Source organism: Bison bison, unplaced genomic scaffold (assembly GCF_000754665.1).
Source record: "Bison bison bison isolate TAMUID 2011002044 unplaced genomic scaffold, Bison_UMD1.0 scf7180017864277, whole genome shotgun sequence".
In the NCBI taxonomy this organism is placed as follows: Eukaryota; Metazoa; Chordata; class Mammalia; order Artiodactyla; family Bovidae; genus Bison; species Bison bison.
In genome coordinates, this window is record NW_011494849.1 from 1,758,774 (window position 1) to 1,769,162 (window position 10,389).

Below are 10,389 nucleotides of genomic sequence, written 5' to 3' on the forward strand. Positions count from 1 at the left end.
TATATATATATATATTTAGATTCATTTTGGAAGGTATTTTAAGATAGCACATGATGCAGTTAGATTTAAAATTTTAGAATAAAAACTTTGGTTATAGTGAAAAAGTGTTAGTTACTCAGTCGTGTCTGACTCTTGTTATCCCATGGACTGCAGCACACCAGGCTCCTGTGTTCATTGGATTCTCCAGGCAAGCATACTGGAGTGGGTTGCCATTCCCTTCTCTATGACATCTTCCCAGCCCAGGGATCAAATCCAGGTCTCCTGCATTGCAGACAGATTCTCTGCCATCTGAGCCACTGGGGAAGGTGTTTGGCTATAGTAGAGAAAATAAATTGAAGAGTACAAGTAACAGAATGGTAGGGAGGCTACTGTAATAATTTGGACGTGAAATGATAGAGGTGTGACTTCAGGTGGTGCCAGTGATGGTGAAGAATGTTGTAGATCCTCTGCATCTGGTCAGAACTCATTCACTGCACAGATGCACCTAGAACACAGCTGTTGTTTGCCTGGGCTGCTAAAAGCTCACAGCCCCACTCTTTCTGGACAGCTGCAAGAGACATACTTGGAACTGCCTCTTTGGGGATTATACCCACCATCCAAGAGACCAGGAGTTCATTGTGAATGACAGGAGCAGCACTGAAAAGGCTGGTCCCCTTGATGTATGGTGGAACCAGTACTGCAGGACAACATATATTCCAGGGCTCCATGGCTCTAGGCTAAAGCTAAACTCTAATTGTTTACCCCTACCATAGGCCACTTCTTTCAGTCTGTCTCTTGTAAATTGCATTCATGAAAATTTCATCTCAGTGTCTTCATCTTGGGGAACCCAAAGTAAAACTGAGAGATAGAGAAGAGTTCAAGCAATATTTAGGAATTATAAACAGCAAAGAAAAAAAAAAAAAACAGAACTTAATATAGGATGAAGATATGAGAAGAGTCATGAATAAATTTCAGATTCCAGCTTAGATCACCAAAGATTTGAAGAAACTTAAAAGATGAAACAAGGAAAAGGTGAGTGTTCTTTACAAGTAAAGTGGTCTCTCCAAACCCAGAAGACATGGCTACATGTCCTATCTGTAGAATTAACCCTACCTTGGCTGAAGAAACTGTAATTGTTTCCCCTACAGCAGTTGTCGTGAAAGGCCATGCTGATTCTCCTGTGGACCCACCTCAGCTCCCCTCATTGTTTCTGATTCTGTAACGTGGCTCAGGCCTCAGCAGGCATCTGAAAGCAAGGTACAGACACTGATATTGGAGGAGGTGAACTACACTCCAAAAGAGCTATTTGAGTTTTCTAATTTATACAGACAGAAATACAAGGAATATATGTGCAGATAGAGATAACCAGTATGGGACAATTATAGAAAAAAAAAAAAAAAAAAACTTTGATCAGACCTGATTGCTGATTGAGATGTGCTTGCCAAGCAGAGATTTTACACTTCATGTTGCAGCTGGAAGGAAGTAAAGAAAGGCTTTAAACCTTTGTGATATAAATCTAGGGAATGCATATGAAACTTGAAAGAGGTAGAAAAATCATCAAATTTGATCAGACCTAATTTACTGAAATAGGCTCATTAAGCAGATATCTCCATTTAATGTTGCAACTGGATGAGGTAAGAAAACCTCAAATAGCTCGTGGTGGCTAATACATGACAAAATGATTACCCATTGTGAGTTGCATAGAAATCCCCCCGCCCTACTTTGGTTAATGTAGCAGAGGTGATTAAAATGTAGGTAGACAAAAAGATCTTCACGATCCAGATAACAACGGTGGCATGATCACTCACCTAGAGCCAGACATCCTAGAATGCAAAGCCAAGTGGGCCTTAGGAAGCATCACTACAAAGCTAGTGGACATGATATAATTCCAGTTGAGCTATTTCAAGTCCTAAAAGATGATTCTGTGAAAGTGCTACACTCATTATGACAGCAAATCTGGAAAACTCGTCAGTGGCCACAGGACTGGAAAAGGTTAGTTTTTATTCCAATCCCAAAAAAGGCAATGTCAAAGAATACTTAAACTACTGCACAATTGCACTCATCACACACACTAGTAAAGTAGTGCTCACAATTCTCCAAGCCAGGTTTCAACAATATATGAACTGTGAATTTCCAGATGTTAAAACTGGATTTAGAAAAAGCAGAGGAACCAGAGATCAAATTGCCAACTTCTGTTGGATCATTAAAAAAGCAAGAGAGTTCCACAAAAACATATATTTCTTCTTTATTGACTATGCCAAAGCCTTTGACTGTGTGGACCACAATAAACTGAGGAAAATTCTGAAAGTGATGGGAACACTAGACCACCTTACCTGCCTCTTAAGAACCCTGCATGTAGGTCAGGAAGCAACAGTTAAAACTGGACATGGAACAACAGACTGGTTCCAAATAGGGAAAAGAGTATGTCAAGGCTATATATTGTCACCCTGTTTATTTTACTTATATGGAGAGTGAAAGTGAAAGTGAAGTCGCTCAGTCGTGTCTGACTCTTTGCAACCCCATGGATGGTAGCCTACCAGGCTCCGTGATCCATGGGATTTTCCAGGCAAGAACACTGGAGTGGGCTGCCATTTCCTTCTCCAGGGGATCTTCCCAACCCAGGGATTGAACCCGGGTCTCCTACATTGCAGACAGACGCTTTATTGTCTGAGCCACTACATCATGAGAAATGCTGGCTTGATGAAGCACAATCTGGAATCAAGATAGTCAGAGAAATATCAATGACCTCAGATTTGCAGAAGCCAACAGCCTTATGGCAGAGGAAGAAGAACTAAAGAGCTTCTTGATGAAAGTGAAAGAGAGTGAAAAAGTTGGCTTAAAACTCAACATTCAGAAAACTGAGATCATGGCATCTGGTCCCATCACTTCATGGCAAATAGATGAGGAAACCGTGGATACAGTTGCTGACTTTATATTTTTGGACTCCAAATTCACTGTAGATGGTAACTGCGGCCATGAAATAAAAAGACACATACTCCTTGGAAGAAAAGCTATGACCAACCTAGACAACATATTAAAAAGCAGAGACATTGCTTTGTCAACAAAGATCCATCTAGTCAAGGCTATGGTTTTCCAGTAGTCATGTATCGATGTTAGAGTTGGACTATAAAGAAAGCTGAACACTGAAAAATTGATGCTTTTGAACTGTGGTTTTGGAGAAGACTCTTGAGAGTCCCTTGGACTGCAAGAAGATCCAACCAGTCCATCCTAAAGGAAATCAGTCCTGTATATTCATGGGAGGGAGTGATGCTGAATCTGAAACTCCAACACTTTAGCCACCTGATGCTAAGAACTGACTCATTTGAATAGACCATGATGCTGGCAAAGATTGAAAGCCGGAGCAGAAGGGGACGGTAGTATGAGATGGTTAGATGGCATCACCGATTCAATGGACACGAGTTTGGGTAAACTCTGTGAGTTTGTGATGGACAGGGAGGCCTGGCATGCTACAGTCCATGGGGTCGCAAAGAGTCAGACACGACTGAGTGACTGAACTGAACTTTACTGAAATTGAAATATTAGAATGGATTTGTTATTAAAAATCTACTAAACCTCCCTGAGAGGGTCCAAAACATTCACCATTCATCACGACAATGAGAAGTAAATCTGAAGAGGATGCTTCAGCATCCTTGAAAAGCTGAGATGCCTATTTCCTAAAGCCCAGGTGTCTAACAAAAACTGGTTGCTGGTTTGTGAGATGCAAATGTTTTAAGAGTGATTTGATCTTAGGGAGCAGCCAGTAGTCAAGTGATGGTACTTAATCTGAAAGGCAAGTTGACCTTAGTTATCCAAATGGATAGTAGAGTCAAAATGACAATCTAAATAATCAGTATAAGAAATGCCTAGCTGATCATGGTGCTTCTAGGGTAAAAAGAGAGGAATTTTACTAAATTATCAGTTGACCTGTGTCAACAGAAAAGTTTTAAATAAAGTAAAACAAATTCTAACTCAAATCATGAATATAGAAACTCGTGTCATCAAAATGAAATCCCAGACTTGGGCAAGCTTACAGATTCTGAATCCTAAGGAAAAAAAGGGGGAGATCCAGTGCCCTTGAAGCAGGACTCTGGTACCTTGCTAAAAATGTATAATTCATCTTTACCTTATATTTCCCTAGAGGGACCTCTGACCTTTTATCAGGCTAACTATGCACTGTGGAAAAGTAAATAATCAGAAGTTTCAGGACACTGACTTTAACATGAAAGTTATTCCCGTAGGTCCAAAACACTGTCGTAGTCCCACAATTAGAGTTAGAAATAAATGAGGTCTGGTGATCAATCGAAGTTTGGCTCAGGTCTATTTACAGTAGGTTCTGTGATCATGGAACCCATGCTGCGGTTAGTTCTCCAATTTCAGAATGGACAATTGGAACAGATGTAATTAGCGACTGACAGAATTCTTACATTGGTTCACTGACCTGGGGAATAAAGGGTATTATGTCAGAAAAGCCTCAGTGGAAGGCATTACTACTGTCTGTCCTTAGGAAACTAGTAAACTAAAAGTTGTACCATATTCTTGGAGGGACTGTAGAGATTAGTGTACCATCAAACTTTGAAAGATGTGGGATGGGAGTTACCACCACATATGTTCAGCTCTCCTATTTTTGCCTGTTGCCAGGTATGTATGGCTCTTGGAGAGTGACAATGGATAATTTTAAGGTTAGCCAGCTTCTGTGCCAGATATATTTCAATGCAAGAACACATTGTCAGAGCTGCTGGTACCTGATATTTAGCTAGAAATGTGATTTTCATTACTGTGTCAGAAGTAGCAACTACTTTAGTTTTTTTGGTAAGCCATTTCCTTATAAACTAGAATTAGGAGACCCGAATTCATTGGCCTTCCCTTATAGCTCAGTCAGTAAATAATCTTCCTGCAACACAGAAGATCTGGGTTTGATACCTGGGTTGGGAAGATCTCCTGGAGAAGGAAACTGCAACCCACTCCAGTATTCTTGCCTGGAGAACCCCATTGACAGAGGAGCCTGACAGGCTACAGTCCATGGGGTTGCAAGAGTCAGACATGACTTAGCAATTAAACTACTAATAAACTCCTTGGAATTTCCAGGAGACCAGTAGTATGGGGCATATAATGCTATCTCTCCTAAGATAAAGTATAACTTGTTCCATCTGGCCTCTTCTATAGCCAAAAATGATGTTCAATGCCTCTTTGCCTTACTGGACTTGAGATTCATCATATCATTCATTTGGGTGTATTCCTCTGACTGAATTGTAAAGTTACTCAAAAAGATTCTACTTTTAAATGAGTTCCAGAAATAGAAAAGGCTCTGGTACAGGTTCAGCCTGACATGCAAGCTTCTCTGAGACTGAGGACAAATTTTATAGACCAGTAGATCTATGGTACTTGGTGTCAATCGCAGGTAAGAATGTTGGAAAACTTGCCAGGCTTCCGTATGTGAATTTCAGTGCAGACAAGTAGGATTTTGGAAACATAGTCTTGCCATACTTCCAAGATAACTACTCTCCTTTTATAACATAGTGCTTGGCCTGCCACTGGGCCTTAATGGAAACTGAATGCTTCACCATGGGTCACCAAGTCACTATGCAACCAAAGCTTCTTTCATGTGCTTGGTATTATCAAAACCATCTAAGCCATAAAGATGGGTGTGCACATCAGCATTCCATCATCAAATAAAGTGATATAGGCATGATCTGGCCCAAGTAACTCCTGAAGGCAAATTTTCAGGGAAAAGTGGCAACAATGATCATGGTCCCCACTCCCATTACACTTCCTTCTCTCTCCCTGCCTTCACCTATACATTATGATGAATTAACAGAGGAATATAAGACTTTGGACTTGTAAAGGAATAGTTCTGAAAATTGGCAGCAGCATAAATGCAACCTGATCCTGAAAAGTACCTGAACAATAGTAGTGAAAGGAAATCCTCCCAATGGGTACATTTCAAGAGGTTCAACTAGTTAATTATTTAACTTGGAAGGAGTGTCGAAATGAAAAATATATACTGATTCATGGGTTTTGGCTAATAAATTGGCTGGATAGTCAGGAATTTTGGGGGGTGGGGGGATATGGTTAGAAGACTGGTGACAAGGAAATTTGATGAAGAGATATATGTACCACAGATAACTACAATGGTGTGATGACTCACCTAGATACAGACATCCTGAAATGCAAAGTCAAGTGGGCCTTAGGAAGCAACACGAAGAACAAAGCTTGTGGAGGTGATGAAATTCCAGTTGAGCTATTTCAAATCCTAAAAGATGCTGTGAAAGAGCTGCACTCAATTCACCAGCACATTTTGAAGACTCAGCAGTGGCCACAGGACTGGAAGAAGTCAGTTTTCATTCCATCCCAAAGAAAGGCAATGCCAAAAATTATTTAAGCTACCACAATTCCACTCAACTCAGATACTAGCAAAGTAATGATCAAATTTCTCCAAGCCAGATTCAACAGTACATGAATGTGAACTATCAGATATTCAAGCTGGACTAGAAAAGGCAGAGGAACCAGAGATCAAACTGCCAACATCCGTTGGATCATCAAAAAACCAAGACAATACCAGAAAAAAAAATCTACTTCTGCTTTATTTAAAGTGCCAAAACTTTTGACTGTGTGGATCGTGACAAGCTGTGGACATTTCTTAAAGAGATGGGAATACCAGACCACCTGACTTGCCTCCTGAGAAATCCATATGCAGGTCAAGAAGCAACAGTTATAACTGGACAGGGAACAATAGACTGGTTCCAAATTGGGAAAGAAGTAAGTCAAGGCTGTATATTGTCACCCTGCTTATTTATACTGGGCTGGATGAAGCACAAGCTGGAATTGAGATTGCCGGGAGAAATATCAATAACCTCTGCTATGCAGATGACACCACCCTTATGGCAGAAAGTGAATAAGAACTAAAGAGCCTCTTGATGAAAGTGAAAGAGGAGAGTGAAAAAAGTTGGCTTAAAACTCAACATTCAGAAAACTAAGATCATAGCAACCAGTCCCATCACTTCATGGAAAAATAGATGGGGAAACAATGGAAATGGTGACTATTTGGCGGGGGGGGGCTCCAAAATCACTGCAGATGGTGACTGCAGCCATGAAATTAAAAGATGCTTGCTCCTTGGAAGAAAAGTTATGGGTAACCTAGACAGCATATTAAAAATCAGAGACATTACTTTGCCAACAAACGTTTGTCTAGTCAAGGCTATGGTTTTTCCTGTGGTCATGTATGGATGTGAGAGTTGGACTATAAAGAAAACAGCATCGAAGAATTGATGCTTTTGAACCATGGTGTTGGAGAAGACTCTTGAGAGTCTGTTGGTCTGCATTGAGATGTGACCAGTCTATCCTAAAGGAAATCAGTCATGAATATTAATTGGAAGGGCTTATGCCGAAGCTGAAATTCCAATACTTTGGCCCCCTGATACAAATAACTGACACATGTGAAAATAACCTGATCTAGGAAAGATTGAAAGCGGGAGGAGAAGGGCATGACAGAGGAGATTGTTAGATGGCATCACCAACTCAATGAGTTTGAGTAATCTCTGGGAGTTGGTGATGGACAGGGAGGCCTGGCCTGCTGCAGTCCATGTGTTCACAAAGAATCAGACACAACTGAGCAAGTGAACTGAACTGATATGTACCACTTGTTTGAATGGTCAAAAAAGAAAAGAAAAGAAAAGAAAATATTTGTTTCCCACATCACAGTTTAAAAGTGGGAGTTACGGGGTACACTTCTAAGTCGCTTCAGTCTTGTCTGACTCTGTGCAACCCCATAGACAGCAGCCCACCAGGCTCCCCCATCCTTGGGATTCTCCAGGCAAGAATGCTATAGTTGGTTGCCATTACCTTCTCCAATGCATGAAAGTGAAGCGTGAAAGTGAAATCGCTCAGTTGTGTCCGACTTGTAGTGACCCCACAGACTGCAGCCCACCAGGCTCCTCCATCCATGGGATTCTCCAAGCAAGAGTACTGCAGTGGGGTGCCATTGCCTACTACTAACCTTATTAAACTATTAGAAAAATTTGTGCTTCCTGTTCCCATTAACGTATGCTCTGCTGAGTTAGAGGCTTTAGTTACAAAGAGAGAAATGTTTCCAGCAGGAGATACAAAGAGATTCTTTTGAATTGTGAGCTAAGACTTTTGCCTGACAACTTCCAGCTTCTCCTGCCTTTGAATCAACAGGCATGTAGGTAAGTTAGGGTGATAATTGGGTTATTGATCCTGATTACTAAGGGGAAATTGACAGCTGCTTCTCAATGGAGATAAGAAAAAAATATGTCTGAAACTCAATAGCTCCCACAGATCCCCACTTACTATTATCAGTTCTGATAATTAAAATAAATACAAATCTACAATAACTCCATCCAATCAGAATTAACTATGACCCAGACTTTTCACCACTGAAGGCCTGTGCCACCCAACTGGTAAAAACACATGGCCAATTTAGGTTTTTCTTAAGGTACAGATAATAGGAGACAGGGATCAAGACCATCCCCATGGAAAAGAAATGCAAAAAAGCAAAATGGCTTTCTGGGGAGGCCCTACAAATAGCTGTGAAAAGAAGAGAAGCAAAAAGCAAAGGAGAAAAGGAAAGATATAAGCATCTGAATGCAGAGTTCCAAAGAATAGCAAGAAGAGATAAGAAAGTCTTCCTCAGCGATCAATGCAAAGAAATAGAGGAAAACAACAAAATGAAAAAGACTAGAGATCTCTTCAAGAAGATTAGAAATACCAAGGGAACATTTCATGCAAAGATGGGCTCGATAAAGGACAGAAATGGTATGAACCTAACAGAAGCAGAAGATATTAAGAAGAGGTGGCAAGAATACACAGAAGAACTATACAAAAAAGATTTTCATGACTCAGATAATCACAATTGTGTGATCACTGACCTAGAGCCAGACATGCTGGAATGTGAAGTCAAGTGGGCCTTAGAAAGCATCACTAAGAACAAAGCTAGTGGAGGTAATGGAATTCCACTTGAGCTGTTTCAAATCCTGAAAGATGATGCTGTGAAAGTGCTGCACTCAATATGCCAGCAAATTTGGAAAAGTCAGCAGTGGCCATAGGACTGGAAAAGGTTAGTTTTCATTCCAATCCCAAAGAAAGGCAATGCCAAAGAATGCTCAAACGACCGCACAAATGCACTCATCTCACATGTTAGTAAAGTAATGCTCAAAATTCTCCAAGCCAGGCTTCAGCAATACATGAACCATGAACTTCCTGATGTTCAAGCTGGTTTTAGAAAAGGCAGAGGAACCAGAGATCAAATTGCAAACATCTGCTGGATCATAAAAAATGCCAGAGAGTTCCAGAAATACATCTATTTCTGCTTTATTGACTATGCCAAAGCCTTTGACTCTGTGGATCACAATAAACTGTAGAAAATTCTGAAAGAGATGGGAATACCAGACCACCTGACTTGCCTCTTGAGAAATCTGTATGCAGGTCAGGAAGCAATAGTTAGAACTGGACATGGGACAACAGAGACTGGTTGCAAATAGGAAAAGGAGTACGTCAAGGCAATATATTGTCACCCTGCTTATTTAACTTATATACAGAGTTCATCATGAGAAACGCTGGGCTGGAAGAAGCACAAGCTGGCATCAAGATTGCTGGGAGAAATATCAATAACCTTAGATATGCAGATGACACCACCCTTATGGCAGAAAGTGAAGAGGAATTAAAAAGCCTCTTGATGAAAGTGAAAGTGGAGAGTGAAAAAGTTGGCTTAAAGCTCAACATTCAGAAAACGAAGATCATGGCATCTGGTGCCATCACTTCATGGGAAATAGATGGGAAAACAGTGTCAGACTTCATCTTTGGGGGCTCCAAAATCACTGCAGATGGGGACTGCCGCCATGAAACTAAAAGACGCTTACTCCTTGGAAGGAAAGTTATGACCAACCTAGATAGCATATTCAAAAGCAGAGACATTACTTTGCCAACGAAGGTCCATCTAGTCAAGGCTGTGGATTTTCCAGTGGTCATGTATGGATGTGAGAGTTGGACTGTGAAGAAAGCTGAGCCGAAGAATCGATGCTTTTGAACTGTGATATTAGAGAAGACTCTTGAGAGTCCCTTGGACTTCAAGGAGATCCAGCTGGTCCATTCTGAAGGAGATCAACCCTGGGTTTTCTTTGGAAGGAATGATGCTAAAGCTGAAACTCCAGTACTTTGGCCACCTCATGCGAAGAGTTGACTCATTGGAAAAGACTCTGATGCTGGGAGGGATTGGAGGCAGGAGGAGAAGTAGACCAGAGGATGAGATGGCTGGATGGCATCACTCGCTTGATGGACATGAGTCTGAGTGAATTCCGGGAGTTGGTGATGGACAGGGAGTCCTGGCATGCTGGGATTCATGGGGTCGCAAAGAGTCGGACACAACTGAGTGACTGAATTTAACTGAACTGAACA